This window comes from Apus apus, chromosome 1, assembly GCF_020740795.1.
Source record: "Apus apus isolate bApuApu2 chromosome 1, bApuApu2.pri.cur, whole genome shotgun sequence".
NCBI lineage: Eukaryota > Metazoa > Chordata > Aves > Apodiformes > Apodidae > Apus > Apus apus.
The window spans coordinates 137788244-137806364 of NC_067282.1; positions in this window are offsets into that span (position 1 = coordinate 137788244).

Sequence of the window (18121 nt, forward strand, 5' to 3'; positions counted from 1 at the left end):
TCTAGTTACAACTGCTGAAAGCACCGCCAGACAATGGCAGCCTCCCTGTCCTTACTAGGCCCTGGCGGAACAGACATTCGGCCAGAGGTTACTTCTCTGCTTCTTTTTGCTAGCTTTCTTCTAAAGAAGACAACAGACAGACAGAATGGCTTGGCTGCCTAAAAACAGCAAACTTGTGGAAATGAATAGGAAAGCAGGATTAAAAAAGTTACCAAAGTGATCATCTTTATTATTGGTGCCTTCACATGTGGTAACATAGCTCCACGTAGGGAGAGAGCCCAGTCACTGCAAGCATGAGAACATTTCAAAGAATTTGAAGACTGAGAATACATTTGATAGAGTGAAATATGGCCAATAGTTGGGAAGCATAGGAAGGGGGGAGTGGTCACATATTAGCAGAATTCATTTTGTGCTAAAGACTTACTGCTAGTTCACACCCAAGAAACCAGCAAAAAACATGGGATGCAGTAGAAGAGACACCAGAAATTGTTGAAAATGTTAACAAATTCAGCTCAAATGAGCAGAAGTGAAAGTGAATATCTACCCTTCACAACTTGCACGTTAACAAAGTCAATCACAGATATGGTGCTGTGACTAGTTCCAGCAATACTTGAGAGTACTGTTCCCCAGGAAAAAACCACTAATGGAAAACTGGTGAAAAACTCTACCAGTCTGAGTGGGGAACCTAATTCCTAAAAAAAAAAAAACAAAAGAAGCAAACAATGAACCCTCAAAAATCCAACCCTACAAGAAAAAAATTAAATATCAAAAACCATGTTTGAGTGAAAAAAAAAACCAAAAAACACCACAAGTTTCAGACAAGTCTGTACTGAAAATAAAATAAAATAAAATAAAATAAAATAGGGAATAGAAATGCAGACCAGGCAGAAGATACCACACTAAAAACAAAACAAAAGCAGATCCATAAAGACATAGGGAATCACAGAATTTTCATGGTTTGAAAGGACCTCTAAGATCACAGAGTTCAACTGTTAACACAAAAAAATAAAAAACAAACAACCACAACCTTGGCCACTAGAGCATGCCCTAAAGTTCTGTATCTACATAGCTTTTTTAATACCTCCAGGGATGGTGACTGAACCACCCCCCTGAGCTGCCTGTTCCAGTGCCTGACCACCCTTTCAGTATAGAAATTCTTCCTGATATCCAATCTAAACCTCTCCAGCTGCTACTTCAAGCCATCTCCTCTGGTTCTGTCATTATTCACTGGGGAGAAGAGGCCAACACCCACCTCTCTACAAGCTCCTTTCAGATAGTTGTAGAGGGCAATGAGCTCTCCCCTCTGCCTCCTCTTCTCCAAACTAAACAATCCCACTTCCTCTATCCACTCCTTGTATGACTTGTTCGCTATTCCTTCCACCGGCTTGGTAGCTCTCCTCTGGACACACTCCAGCGCCTCCATGTCCACCTTATTGTGAGGGGCCCAGAAGTGAACACAGTGCTCAAGGTGCAGCCTAATCAGTGCTGAGTACAGGGCAATCACTTCCCTTACTCTTGCTGGTCATGCCATTCCTGATGGAGGCCAGGATGCTGTTTGCCTTCTTGGCCACCTGGACACACTGCTGGTTTATGATCATCCGGCTGTCAACCAGCAGCCCCAGGTCCTTTTCCACTGGGCAGCTTTCCAGCCACTCTTCCCCAAGCCTGTAGCATTGCCTGAGATTATTGTGACAAAAATGCAAAACCTAGCTCTTGGTCTTGTTGAACCTCATAAAATTGGTCTCAGCCCATTGATCCAGCCTGTCCAGGTCCCTCTGTAGAGCCTTCCTACCCTCAGGCAGCTCAACACTCCCACCCAATTTGATCATCCAGATCATTGATAAAGATATTGAACAAGACTGGCCTCGAAACTGAGCCCTGAGGGACACCACTGGTGATTGGCCACCAACTAGATTTGACCCCATTTACCACAACTCTGTGGGCACAGCCATCCAGCCATTTTTTTACCCAATGAAGAGGATACTCATCTATGCCATGATCTGCCAACTTCTCCAGGAGAATGCTGTGGGAGACAGTGTCAAAGGCCTTAATAAAGTCTAGGTAGACAACATCCATAGTCTTCCCCTCATCCAGCAGGTGTGTTACGTCATCACAGAAAGAGATCAGGTAGGTCAAGCAAGACACCCACCTTTCATAAACCCATGCTGGCTGGCCCTGAGCCCCTGGCTGCCCTGCGCTTGTGTGAGCTCACTCAGGATGAGCCTCTTCATGATCTTCCCCAGTACCGTGGTCAGGCTGACAGGCCTGTAGTTTCCCAGATCCTCCTTCCCGCCCTTCTTGTAGATGGGCATCACATTAGCCAGCCTCCAGTCATCTGGGACCTTTCATGTTGACAAGGATTGCTGAGAGATGACGGAGACAGGCTCAGCAAGCTTCCCCACCAGCTCCCTCATTACTCTAGGGTGGATCCTATCAGGCCCCATAGACTTGTGCATGTCCAGGTGCAGAAGCAGATCATTAACTACTTCCTCCTCAATTATGCGGGGGTTTTTCCACTCTCCATCCTTATCTTTCACCTCAAGAAGCTGAACATCTTGGGGGAAGCTGGTCTGACTACTCAAGAGGAAGGCAAAAAAGGCATTAAGTATCCCAGCCTTTTCCTCATCCTTTGTTGCAATGTTCCCCCCTACATACAGTAAGGGATGGAGATTCTCCCTGGCTCTTTTTTATTGTTAACATATTTGTAAAAACTTTTTTTGTTGTCCCTTATGTCAGTGGCCAAGTCGAGCTCCAGCAGGGCTTTTGCCTTCCTAATTATCTCTGTATGACCTAATGAGATCTCTGTACTCTTCTTGAGTTGTCTGTCCCTTCTTCCAAAGGTGGTAAACCTTCTTTTTTATCCTAAGTCCCAGCAAAAGCTCCCTGTTCAACCAGGCCTGCCATTTTCCCCACCCTTTGATCTTACAACACATAGGGACAACCTGCTCCTGGGCCTTTAAGATTTCCTGCTTGAGGACCATCCAGCCTTCCTGGACCCCTTTGCCCTGCAGGACTGTCTCCCAAGTGACTCTGTCAGCCAGTGTCCTGAGCAGGCAAAAGTCCACCCTCTGGAAGTCCAAGGTGAAGGTTTTACTAACCCACTCCTTACATCACTAAGAATTGAAAACTTCACCCTTTTGTGATGGCTAAGCCCAAGATAGCCTCTGACCACCACATCTCCCACTAGTCCTTCTCTGTGAACAGGAGGTTTAGCAAGGCACCTCCACTGGTAGGCTCACTTACAAGTTGTGCCTGGAAGTTATCTTCCACACACTGCTGCTTCTCTGCTGTGTTATATTGCCAGCAGACGTCTGGCAGGCTGAAGTCCTCCACCAGAACAAGGGCTGGTGATTGTAAGACTTCTGCCAGCCACTTGTAGAGTACTTCATCTGCTTCCTCATCCTGGTTTGGTGGTCTATAACAGATTGCCAGCACAATATCTGCCTTATTCACCTTCCCCTTCATCCTTACAGATAAACACTTGACTTTATCATCACTATCATTGAGCTCTGTACAATCTAAACACTCGGTAATGTATAGAGCCACCCCACTGCTTTGCCTGTCCTTTCTCAAGAGCTTATATCCATTCATTGCAGCATTCCAGTCATTCTTTACTATTAAGGAATTTTACACAGTCTAAATATTGCCAATGTCTAAACCAATCAAAATAATTTAAAAAGCGAAGCAGCAGCAGAAAGCAAATTAGGACACTCTTTTTAAGTGTGTCCTTTTAAGAGTATCCACCTGAGTTACCTCTAATATGTCATTTCTTATCTTATGGATAAGCATACTAGAGAGCTGGGAGAATATTCTTATGGAAGACTGTAAAAACTATTTTATTAATATTGTTTACAATGATATGCAATTAGTTGTGAAGTCAAGGATACACACAATATATGGTCACAAAACTCAACCTACTGCCTATGGAACAAAATGTCAGATGGAGAGATCTGTAAGACTCAAAACTGGTTTCAAAAAGTTACCTTGACAACTCTGATTACAATTGGCTAGAGGGAAACAGAAGGAAGGCCACTATTGTTCTTCTTCATTAGAGACATTTAGCACTAATGCTTGAGATGTCTCAGAAGAGACTGAAGAGAACAGCAAGAGAAAAGGAAAAGAACCCAGCTTGTTACAGCGGAAAGACTTTTCAGTAAAAGGCAGAAAGAGGTATAACAGAATGGAATGGTGTTACCACCAATGAGATGAAAAGAAGCTGACAAACATTTGAGACAAAGGGCCAAAAATTCAGGGAGAGCCTGAAGAATGGTTGCTTAAATTTGATTTTAAGCTTGGAAAGAAATCCTGCAACTTGTTGAGGGACATGGAACTTGGCACAGTCAAACTGGGATCAATTTCCACAATTACTGAACCCACACAAAAGGCTCCTGTACTAGCTCTGTAATAGTACTCCCCTGCCTTAGCTCACTACCACAGCTGTCCAGGCACACAACACTCACTGGAAATCTCGTCCAAGTGTTTTTTGAGAGCCACAGAAAAGAACTTAGAACAAACTCAGAAGTTCCCTTCCTTTTTCTTAGTTTTATTTTTAAATTTAATTTAATTTTTTGTTGGTTTGGATTCAGGTTCAGTGAGAAGAGCAACAGGCAAAAACCAAGTTTCAAGGAAACAGTCTGAAATGTGGAGAAAATATTACACTGCTTCCAAAGAAACAGTATCAACATCCTTTCCATTTCATATATTTGGATGAATTTCACTGAGAGCTGGAGCAGAAAGGCATTCTTCAAAAGCCTTTATCCCAATCTTTTCAAATTTGGTCAAAAAGATCTTTAATCATATCATGCTTTAAGAAAAAAAGCAAAGAAAAAAAATAAAAAAGAAGTAGAAGAAAAAAAAAACCAGAAACTCAATTACCAGTACACATTTTAAAATTAGATATCTAAGCTGTGTGTTTAGTTTTTCATTTTGCTGCACAGTGGTATTCACACTAATAAAGCCAGGATCAACAGTTGCTGTTGGTGGGGTTTTTCCTAGTCTTCCTCCCCCAAAAAAGAACTGGTCAAGTCTACCCTGGCCAAAATCTGAAACACATTGCAAATCAGTTTTCCGGAGGCAGGAAGAAAGGGATGATGGGCACTGAAGGAAACGACGCAGTCATTTCAAAATAAAACCAACATGACAACACAAGCCAGAACTGCCACAAGCCATTGTGTAAGCAGAGCTTGCACGAGCAACTCCGTCACTGGAGTCCCAGGCAGAAGCTTGTGTGAGAGCACGCTGCATGGACAGGTCACAGCAGGCCATGCTGCTGCCAGGGGGAGCAATTGATGGCATAGATCTAAGGCAGTTCGGCACAGTAGGATCATGTCACCATGGGACAAGAGTTCAGAATACAGCTATATTGTCTTATCTAGCAAGTTTTATTTCTAGCTGACAGAGCTGGCCTGTAGGGTCTCCAAAGATGCAAGTCTAGAGCTTCTTTGATTTGCAAAACTGTAAATGCCTGTTCTAATCTTCGCTTGTTTAAAAAATAAGCATATTTCTCTCCCTGGGCTATCCTCTATCTTTCAAAATAATCTTGACAACATACGCTGACAGATAGAATTGAAAGTCTCATAAATGTTTTTTTTGCAATCAAGTTATTTTCACAGTCAGGACAAACAAGTACTCAGAGTTGACCTCAGAGATCTCTCTCAAACTTTTTAAAGGATCTCTGCTCATTTCAGCTGTGAAGAATAGCACTGCCCTGGGTACTAGGGCCAACTGCAATTGCTCACAGCTGTAACAACTCTAGTGTGCAACCAGTATGATAGCAAACCACTAATTCTAGGGCCTGAAAGCTGGGCATAGAAGGAGCCTTGCAGGAGTCTTGTTCCTCTGAAGAAAGTACTAAAACCTTAACTAGACCCAGCAGAAGCCAAAGAAAATAAAGCACTGATCATAACCCCCCACCCTATTGCTGCTGCTTCTCTCGCTGTCTCCATATCACAGGCAAAACCCTTCAGAGACCCTATAGACAGCAACACTCCTGGCCAAACCCTGTAACCCAGGAGTCTTCATGGCCAACAACTTCTATTTAAAATTGTGGATGACGGTAGAAAGGAAAAGAAAAATCATCTCTACAAAAAGCTCTTCTCTCCCACCAACTTTTCTGACATTCATCATTCAAACACTGGCATTGGTTACTTCTCAGAGTCTCAGTCCTTTGCAGATAGGACTACTGTGGGAAGCAATAAGGATTTCTAAGGCTGCCAATGAAGAAAACCTGAGATTGAATGCTCTAATAAACTGAAGACTAAACCATACACAGAGGAGCCCACAAAAAGAATTATTAGATGTCCAGCTTTGATTCTCCACTTTTCAAAGGTGAACACACACAACATGAGCGCTTTAAAATTCACCCTGATCCAGGTTTTTTGGATATACATAAATTCAGACAAAGCTTTTTAAGGAATTTATCAGAACATTAAATGTTATTGCCTCCTCCTTGTTTCTGAACGGTAAAACCATCTACACTGGCAGATTTAGGTGCAACACAGGATTTTATTCTAGGTGCAAAACCACCTTGCTTCTATAGGAGTATGTCAGATAGAGCAGCTATGTCTTTCAGCACCAGCACCCACGCCAAAGGAACTGGTCATATATGAAACGGTTTACTCCTGAGCACTAGGGCAGTGAAAACAATCATCTGAATCAACCAGACCACTCACATCCTATCAAAGCAGAGGACAACCGTCTGTCTTCAAGTAGCAAATAATTTGTTCCATAACCTAACTACCACACTTGCATTGTTTACAGTAAATCAGTTTTAATATTTATCTATTTGACATTTCCACTGTCATTACATCAACCCTACATTCTCTTACCTACAATGACAGTCTGCCACAGCTCTTTTCTTCTGTAGCTACTATTTTAATTTCATTTTCAATATGTAAGCACTGAAGAGCTGCTGTAACAGGATCGCATTATGCCAGACCCAGTAGAGAACAATTAAAACAGTCTCTGTCCTAAAGACTTCCCAGGTCAAAGTAACTTGCCCAATCTTTTCTTTAGGTTTAGTCTCTGTCATTGATTAATTCCATTTACTTTACATTTTTAAGATACTCCAATTTTTACTTATCTTCCACTATAGTTTTATTTTTCTCAAGTGTACTTTTTGTGAATTGACCATATATAGGCCCTGCATCTCCTTTCTGCAAAACTCTCAGGAACATATAAAATTAAGATCACTAAACCATATGGCTAAACAGAGTGAGACTAGAGGCCCCTTTAGCTCAGCAACTTGTGACTGCCTCAGGAAGACTGGAAAGCCTTTGGCAAATAAACCATGATTACAACTTCATTGGACAAGTATTTTTAACATATTAAGCATTTAGCAGCAACCTTCCAAATCCGTGCAGCTATCTTACTGTACTTCTTTTTTGCTACATAATAAGTAACATAATGCCATACTTCTTCAAATGTCTTTATAAGAACAGAAACGTGACATTTTTATTCAAATGCAACTACTCTTACACATACAAAAGATTGAAATCGAGTAATGATAGCATGAAAACACCTATGTCAGTCCAACATAATACTGTTTGACTCTTATCTTCCAGTCTGTAAACATACCGTCTCCCTCATCAGTCAAGGATACAATCAGATATTCAACCGAAACTTTTACCTGTTCTTTGACATACAATTCCCCAAGTTCCTCCTTTGTCCAGCTAAAATGGATCTTGCTTCATTGTTTTTAATCTAATTGCTAATGGTTTTCATCTTTCCCCAGATATTATCCTTAGTTTTGTTCTTCTCAGTGAGTGCCAATTGTTATTGTATTTTGCCTATTTCCATGGTATCCACATGAAGGAACAGAGAGGACCTAAATCTGGTTTTGGTTTTTTGCTTTTCTTTTTGTTGGTGGTGGTTGGTTGGTTTTCTGTTGGTTGTGTTTTGTTTGGGCTTTTTCAATATTGTAATATATAAAGAAAAAAACCCAATAGCTGCTATTATTAGGTATTCATGCAACATAAACAGAAAATGGAATAATGGACTTTTCTAAATAACTCAGATGAAAGGCTGCACATAAGAATTAGTTTCAGCACAGGCTTAAATGCCTGCTGGTCCCTTCATACAGTTTCTTCTCACTGTTTCACATTCCTCATTATAGTAATCCCTTTCCTCTTTTCCTGCAGAACAAGTGATGTGAGATGGCTGTTATATATTGTCTGCATCCCAATCTGTTTCAATATCAACTTAAACCACTTTCAAAAAACTTTAAGAACAATTATCTATTTTGGAGAAATATGATGCTTGTAGATGTTCTGCATGCGTTAGTGTTCATTCATGTTAGGACTCTGAGACTGGGGGCTTTTCAGGTCAGTTCTGCTACACATACAATAAAAAAAGCCTCACATCTTTCTAGAGGACAGGAATTAGCCTATATGGCTTAATATGGGATCAGTATGGAGTCCCACCAGGAAGGATCCCATAATATCAAGAGGAAGAACAGTTTATAGATTCAATGCAGAGAACATATTTGAAGATTCACAATTACTGTAATGTAAATAAAAGTTTATTCTTTTTTCAGTAATCATTGGAATCACTGTTCACTCTTGATGAACAACTGATAAATCCTCCAGATATTACAGAACAGGTATGAGGGCTCACAACTGAACAGGCACTGCTGGATAATAACCCTAAAAGCAGCTTGCTGTCAGGAAGCCCATGCCTGGATACAGTTACAATTAAATGTGAACATCAGGCTTCCTAGAGGATTTTGGTCCATTTCTGTTCGCCACATAGAAAATGTGTCATAGAAAAATGCATCATAGAAAAGAGTTTGACCAATTCCTAACATCTCAAGATTTTTTTCCCAGCTGCACAATAACAGTTTCTGATTGAATTTCTTAAGTACTTGGGCAATCTCTTTGTAGATGTTTAATTGCTACCATTTACACCTAGGCTCAGCATAGCTTGAAAAAATTTAATCACACAGTGTAAGAGTTTCTCTTAATGAGTTAGTATAAGGTTAAGGAAAGAAAACTAGAATATTTTACCTTTATCCTATGTTTGTTCTGTATGATGATTTGTATGGCCATAGTAGGAAACCCTGGAAGGTTAAGAATACGGAAGTTTCTTCTGCATAACATTACCATCTAGTGGACTTCAATGAAGATGTTAAGAGGAAAAAAAGCCAACAACAAAACAAAACAGAGGCACATCCTGTGTCAGGAAGAGCAAAGTGCTTATTACTATCAAGATCTGGAGAGAAGACTAGTCCTGAAGTACTCAGATAGAAATAAAATTTGTGACTAATTTGCTATAAAAATAGATTAAGGAATCAGGTACAGGATTTTCTCATTGTTCTGAATGACACTATCTGGTAAGGTATGTGAAACCACCAATGAGTTTGCAATTGCAAGCAGAGACAAAATACCAGGACTATCCATCTGATAGACAAATCTCAGCCTTTCTTTCTTAGGATTCTCAGAATTCATTATGTACAAAGTGCATGACATACAAGAGAAAAGGAAGCCATCTTCCTCAGAATGCAGGGGGTCACGACTCCTATTTCAAGTGGTTCTGTTCCAGGGAATCCTCTTTGTCCAAGGGAGCCTCGATAAATAATTCTTTAAGACTGAAAAATTCCTACTAATCAAAAGAAATATGCATAGATACTGAAATATCTTGGGGCAGAATGAAGAAGCAAGGAATTCTGAAAAAGTGAGGGGTTGTCTTATCACCTCTTGTTTATTAGTCACCTGCTTTATTATGGCCTTAACCAGCTGTATGACTAATTAATCCATGAGGATGGGAGAAGAAAACTTTGTGTACCAGCCATGGGCTCCAGGGTTCCAAGATACACTTATGCATGAACAAGCTTTCCAGGTGCTCCAGAGATCCTGAATTAGAGGGTCATTCAGATGAGTTTTCCCTCTAGAGTCTTGTGTGACTAAAGAAGGTTAACTGATTGCATCAGAACTGCAAGGTACACATTGCAAAGCTTTCAGGTCCATAAACCATAACAAGGATGAATTCTAGGCAACATGGCTGAAGACATCATTCAAAATTTGAAACAGCAAATAGTGTAAAATGCTAGAGAGCAAACATGTGCCTGCAGTCCTTTGCTTCTTTGAAAGCATCAGGAATAAAAGACAAGCCTCTGAACTTTAGAAGCATCTCCACCAGCAGATGCAAACATAGATGATGACTAGCCTCCTTCTGTGAAAAGGATTTTTTAAAAGAGAAAAAAAGAAGAAAAAAGTTATAATAATAAAAAAAGAAAGAAAACAGCCAAAGGGACTGCAAGGATACTAAGCTGTATAGATTTATATGACCTAATGTTTCTACAAACAGAAAGATCAATAGATCTGATAGAACTTCATTATGAAGTCTTCCTCAAATCTGAAGGAGAATAATGGAAAACGAGTGCAAAATTATCATAGTGTTGTCAGCAAACCTACTATGTGTGAGAAGCTTCATCAAAAGCATAGAATGTGCCTCTTCTGGTTCTATCATGTTAAATCTGTGAATGTTAGTGGCTGTTGACAGAATAGCATTGCACTAAAATATGCTTCTTGTCACAATTTTTCTTTTGTTTTGTTTTGCTTTTCTAAGGAATGATGACACAGAATCCCTGTAGAACTTGCCTGAGAGCATGATATGACGTGGAAAGTATCATCACATACACCATTGATGAAGACAATCTCAGACAGATGTCCTCAACTGTTACAGGGATCACTCAGAGGTTTAAAGAAAGCTAAAATAATGATGTCATCCATACAAGGCACTGCATATGTTGCAGTGCCAGCTACATTTAGTGTAACCTAGAGACATACAAAGTAGAGAGATTAGTTGTTTGGAACTGTAGCTAGTATAGCACTTTTTAACAAGTTACCTGGACAGATTTTCTAACAAAAATATCACATAACCTATCGCTATCAATTTAAAAAACTGGGATGAATGCTTTCTTATGAAATGCTTCAAGGATGTCTTTTCCCCACAGAATGTGTTAAGGGTGGATCTTCTAGTTGATTCCCTCAAGCACTGCAGTCAGGGACAGGAGCAAAAAAACATGTTAAAAAAAGCTTTTGCAGGAGTTTGATGTCTTCCGCCAGCTTTTTTTGGACATAGCCAAGGTCTATACAGGTGTATGCCAGATGGGCATGGTTACACTGCTTGTGTTGACAAGTACAATATTTCCAAGAGTTTTCTTGTTTTTCTTGGACAGCCTTTTAGAGAATGCCTAAGATTTCTGCCATGTATTTCATTAAATCTTGGAAAAGTTTAAACTTGCCTGTAGAAGCCAGGAGAAGATGAGAATATTGCATCTGGGACTGGATGTTGTTCTGCTGGAGCTTGAGGTTTGTCTTCATTCCGTCAGATAGATGGTGTTGGAGAACCCAAGCTGTACGAGAAGATTGAAGGCACCTTTTGCAGACAGCTTTGAAGAACTGTTTTTAGGAAACAGTGGGCAATGCTGGCTTTGTGAGCTAACTGTAAGCAGTGTAGCTGAGGAGTGAGAGGAGATGGCAGCTCAGCCAGGACCATTAACACAATGAGCTGCATGGGGGAATACTCAATAGATGGGAGAAGTTCCCGTGGAGTCCTTACTGCGACCTCTGTGTTTCTGGAAGCTAAGATTCAGGAACAGAAGAATCTGGCAAAAGGAAAGTAGAAAGGTGCACCCACAAGCAGGAAAGCATTGATTCTTTTTGTGATGTGTTGGGACCTCCAGCCTGAAGTCAATTATCCAAGCATTTACAACTAACATAGTACTATTCAAAAGCCCTACTGTCCCAGTTCTGCACCGCTTTGCTGTTTTTTGGGTTCGTTTGGTTTTGTTTTTTTTCTAGGCATCTCCAGACACTTAAATGAAGTGCAAGATAGTAATTCAACATTCCTTATCCTTCTTGGTCTAGATGTGGGGACAGATTTCCTGAGTAATATCCAGTCTAACCTTCACAGCTGGCTCCTTTTCCCAACCATCCAGCATGCTTTCAGTTTTTTCGCCATCATATTCTATAATAAAGTTACAGTTTCCCTTTTGCCAGCCTATCTGCACCTTTAATAAACATCTAGTTCTTAAAAGAGGCCACGCCTTGGCAAAGGATCATGTCCTGACCATTGCCTCTGAAAAAAACTCAGTCATTTATGCTTTTCTAAGTCTCTCCAGAAATGTTAACTTGGATATGCCACCACAAATCCAGTCATGAATTAATATAGACTGTTTCAGCATTAAGGCAACTAGTTGAGTTCAAGTTACTCTAGTTATATAAAAATATACATAGAGTCAGACAATTTCAACAACAAATATAACCCCAGAGCATCAACACTGGTTTTAAGATAAATTTGCTATACAGGAAAGCACTATATGAAGGCAGAAACCATATGTGCTGTCCTGGACATCTATACAGGGAACCTAAAAAAGTGCTCATTCCTTAATCAAGGAATGAGCCCATACTTGCAATCAACCTTCTGTCTCTTTCCATACACCAGCAAAATCAACCCATGTCTATGATACATTATGCTTTATACCCCAAAGTGGCACTGATACAGATGGAAGAGGAGCCTCATTTGCCTATACTTATCAGTCATAGCTAAAGAGACTGAGGCCTCATTGACATAAAGACTAACCTACAAACTGAGGTTAGTAAAAAAAATTCCCCTTCAGAACAAACCAAATTTTCTTGCAAAGTTTTCTGTTTCTCTCTCTCAGAGAAGGCATTGAAAGTGTTCACAGATGAGCAACATTGTGCTATACATGAAACAGGTGGGGTTTTTTAAACCACAGAGAGAAAGCTTTTCCATACACATTCAATCTTCAGTTCCTAGGGTATCAGAGTTGCATAAAATATAAATCAGTTCCTATCAGTTTTTTGTGTATTTTTGCTAAAAAATGCCAAGAAACACTGAAAATTTGGATAATTAAATGTTCACTGACTTTAAAACCCAATGTATTAGATATTACTATCCATAAAGAAGTATCCATAATGTTTAACCATATTGAGCTTTTCTTCTTGGAGTATCTTGGAGAGTAGCAGTAATTTTTCCCTCTTTCTGAATTGTACCCCTAGAGGGATTCTGGGTTCCTTGTTCTCTTTTGCATAATTGGGCAATTACTCAATTGGTTAAGTATTCAAGTAGACACACTTTCTCAATACAGCATCCAAAGTTTTCCAACCTCTCCTTTTAATAACTTCTTCAAACCCAAGGGGTTTTGACAGTTGCTGAATCCCAGTATTTCTTAGTTTTTAGATCTCCTTCTGCACTTTTAGAGGACCTACAACTTTCTAATACATTTACTAAAATGGAACACTGAAAATTCAATGATTCATTTTAAACTGCAGATTTCCCAAAAACAAACCTTAAGCTGCCAAATGCAACCCTGCCTTAGCCAGCTTCTGATGTTTTCATGAGAATACGACTGCCAAAATATGTAAATTGAGTCACTTCTTTCTGTCTTTGTCTTCTAAACTAAAGTTCAGATTCCAATTTCTCATTAAATTTATTTGTAGGGCTCTTCCCTCTCCCCCCAAAAATTATGACCAACTCCCTCTTTTCTTGGATGGTTTTCTTGTGTTTACTTGTTCCTGACTGAACTGTCACATCAAAAGACTATGCAATCTACATTCAATTATTCTAGCATATTGTTATCAAAGCATGTAATGACTTGGTGTTTATCTGCAAGTTTTCTCATAATGATGTCGATAACAATGCTATTTACTGGAGGAGAAAGAATGCATTCTAGTTTGATGCTAACATCCACAGTGCATCAATTGTTCAAGCTGGTAATTAAGAATAGCATCAGACCTCTGTGCTATTTTTCTTGGCACATCACACTTCACAACATTCCTCAGTGGATTGTGCTGCAAGCTTCTAAAACCTGTGAGTGTATGACTGGCTTTCCTCTCCCTTCCATCTGATGGCCTCTTTGATGCACGTACAGGGATCTTTACAGAATAAATCTGGGCAATTTATGATCTTCCAAGCTGAGACTAACTTCACCTTCATAACTTTTATTGAGAAGGTATTTTGCAGATCCTTCTCAGGAAAGCTGAGTAACAGTGCACCAGTACTTGCCATAGTTTTCTTTAATATGTAGCTGGTAATGCCTGTTTTTCCACTGACTTTTCCTGGTCCCTTGCTTTATTTAAGTCAGTAATTTTATAATTTATAATTTTATAATTTATCTTGCCCTCATGTGCTCATGTCCTTCTTTACAACTACTTCATCTTCATCTACAGCTTTCTCACATTTTTAAGAAGCTTTTCTCATTTTGTGGTGCTCAACTCTTCCCTTGTCAGTGTTCTGGAGAAATAGCACACATGTAGCAACCCCTGAACCCGCTGCTTCTCATTGCTTGTCACTTCTGCTCTGCATCTAAACCTTTTCTTGGCAAATATTCCATCTCATGCAGACTTCGCAGGGAGAATTTTTCTGAAGGTATTACAGCATTTTCCTATCACTATCTTCAGGAGCAGTTTCGGCTTCTGTTATTTTATTAATGCACTTCCTCCTAGCTCATCTTTCACAGTTAATTATAGGAGTACAAACTCACAATGACATTATTGGAATAGCAAAACATACTAGAGACCAGCAAGTGACTTTGCCTTGCAGAAATGGCTTGTAAGAATGAACTCAAGGGTAGCTGGATAATTCTGCTCTTTATGGCCTTGGGCAAGGTAGACACTTAGACAGCTTAGACAGCTCATACACATAAGACACTTGCATTCCAAATAATTTCCTCAGAATCCATTTAACTTACTCAAAGATAGCTCAAATCCTACCATTTCTTTCATAGTTCCCATCTCCTTTCTAAGAGTGGAGCATTTCCCCCCTCTCCCCTCTCGTATCCACATGCCCAATGAATATGAAGATTTTTCCTTTGTGTTAAGGGAAGAGATTTTTCTAACACTATTTTAATTGAAGTTGACTAGGTAGAACTACTCAGACTTCCACTTTCAAAAGTAATTTGCAAAGCTAAACAGTATATTGATATAATATATACCTTGATCTTAGATATTATCTGCCCATAAAATTTTAAGATATCTGCAAATAATGTGATTGCACTTTTTAATTATCAAAATAAGCAAGTTACGGATTTTTTAAAATTTATGGCATATTCATTTTATACCTTGTAAATCTTGATAAATTAACATTTATAGTATTTTCTTGTCTCAGACAGAACATCTGAGTTCAGATGCCACAGAACTTCTCAAGCTTTTGTATCTTCAGGTAGTTTGCACAATACTCAGGCATGACTTAATGCCTTCTCCAAAAGCTCTTTTAAGAAGCATAACACTTTTTTTCAGAGCACAAAAGTGACATGGGAAGATAAGCCTAGTACTCAGAAGTGCCTAGAGCATTTGAAGGCTGCTAAAAGGCAGCAGCTCTTATTCACCTAAATAGCTTAGGCACATTTACAATCCTCATGTGTTAAATACCTCATGCCAGTCAAGGGTCTTATCTGTGAAACTGTAATTGCCTGTTGCTTTATTAATGTAATCTAATTATTACTTTCACTGTGCATTTCAACCTCCACAGTGGGTTGAGATACCCAATTTCAGTTGAAAATCAATTGATGTTTGACAACGTCTGTCAATTCTGACAGCATGGACATGCATTTCACAAGCTTGGAAGAGAGATTACCATGTATGAGAATCACTCAAGCCATCATTTAACAAGTCTCCTTCACAGAATCTACGGGCAATTGAAGTACTGCTGTTGATTTGAATAACTTTCTGCTGACAAATTGGGTAAGGCTGGGTCAGGGAGAGGCAAGACATTGGCAGAGGTGAGACATAGCTTATTTTCAAGAAATTACTGCTTTCCAGAGCACCAGCCCAGACCACCAGCAGAGCCCACATGACAGGCCAGCTGCCAGGCACAAGGAAGCAGAACCAAGCCTCTGGGCTCAGGAGGGATGAGGTCAGGCAGAGGCAGAGCATTCAGATCCATTTGTTGTTTTCCAAAAGGCTATTGAGACCTCTAGGCTATGGTTAAAAACTTTGTTTTGTTAATCCTATTGACTAGCTCTCCAGTCTCATAATTCCTAACCATTTATCTGGTCAGCTCCCATAGTCAAGGTATTTTTCTGTGGTGAAAAGATAGATATGTTAGATAGATATGTTATCTATAGATAGATTTGTTCCCTGCTCTGATTTTGCAGTAATTTCTTTGATCTTGAGCTGCCTGGACTTTTTAACTCTTGCTTATTATATGATCATGCAATTGCTCTTTGGTGACGGAAGTTTTTCCAGGTGCTGCTGCACAGGGGTGTAAATTCTCAGTGCAGTTTGTCATTTCCATTGCTCATACCACCTAATTCCAGCAAGACAAGTGGCGTAAGATCCCTCAAAGACAGCCTGCTTTACACCTTTTTGACACAGACATCTGGCAGTTTGGCATTATCATTACTCCTGCCTCATGCTTTGATTTAAAATCTTAGGGTGAATATTTACACTGATTCAGAAAGAGGAGAAATACTTCTTTATTTTTACTCAGAAGGACACAGACTTATCTATTGCTGTGATACTGGCTTTTACCCATCACTCACTCTGCATTCATGTTTTACCATCTGCCCACTGCTAACCTGAACTTGCTATGTCTAATCTATGCATCACCACCACTCTCTCAGCTGAAAAATATAAAGGATTTGCTTGAATTCACTTAATTAAGAACTACACCATTCAGGGAGCTGTACCAGAAATAACTTGATTTATGAGTTGGCAGTTTAAGTAGCCCCTTAGCAGCACTTAACAACATTTGCTGATGTAAGATGTCTCTATTGATTTAGGACCATCCAGGTTTGAAGTGAGTCAGGTAGCTCCAAGCTCATACGCGTCAGCGCTGGCAGCTCACGTCTGGAGGAATGCATCTGAGACAGAGATTTATAGGCAAAATCCAGTTAAGAGACTGAGCAAAAATTCACTGTCAAATCACTGAAAAAAAATAAAATTACCTTATATCCACAGTTCTACTAGCATTTTTTGCCATAAACCCCAAGGGAGTATGGGAAATTTTTCTCTTTACATGTTTCACTTACTTTTCCTGTTAATACACTGAATTGTGGGAGAGACAGAATATATTGTCTCTACTTCCTTGTTTTAAATACAGCTTAGCTGCTAGTTCTTTTCAGGACATTCACTGCAGTGTGCTTTAAGATGCAAGGAAGTGAGGAACAACTGCTTCTTCAGTTTCAGACTGGGCTCACTTACCTTGATCCTTTGTTAAGATGGAAAACAAAAGGGATAGGTGAAAGTTGCCGAGTGGTGACTCAAATACGGCAGGATCAAATCCCACTGTCACTCTGGTGATCCCATGATCACAAGTCAGTAGGGTAACATTTACTAAAGTACACCAGGAAAAGCCAAGCACTGTAATACCAAGTTCCCACACATTTTTCTTCTGCACACTCTCCCCAATGCACATCACTAATTTTTCCACTTTGAACTCGGGCTTTGATTGCTGTAGGTACAAATCAAAGACTGAACTTACACACTGTCTGCAGGGGATGCAGCCTAGATGATGAGAGCTCTCAACGGTCCTCCACGACCCTTTTCACAGTGACTCTTGTGCTGCAGACATTGACCTAAAACTGAATGAGAAACTCCAAATAGCCAATGGACAATCCACCATATGTATACTCTTACTGGGTTTTTGAGCACTGGGTGTGTTCTGACTGTGAGAAAGAAAGACACCCTTTTGCATACACAGATCTTGGAATCCTGGGCTTCCAGTACTCTCTGGTCTGGGAGCAGGGGCAGAAGTTTGGTCCCTGGGGAAGCAGGGTTACTGACATGGGAGAGGAACGGGCACCTATGGAAAGACTTCAATTCATACCTGTAGAGGCCCAAGGCTGGGGGAAAAACTTGCCACCACCACTCCTCTAAGCAGGGCAGGAAGAAGTCAGTAATAGCAAGTGCATTGTAATAGTTCACTCAGGAACAAGCCAAGATTCCATCAGCTCCAGCATGTCCCTGGAGGAATACAAGTCACTCTAAATGAATCAGATGCTTTTGAAAACAAAAAGAAAAAACAGAACCTGCAAGTAAACATTTATAGGCAAGATATATCCTATACAATATCTGAAGGAAGAAATAGGCTTAAATAAACTCAGGGGTAGGGACTATTATCCTTGTAAAAGCAGGAACAATACCATCCCCATGCCCAA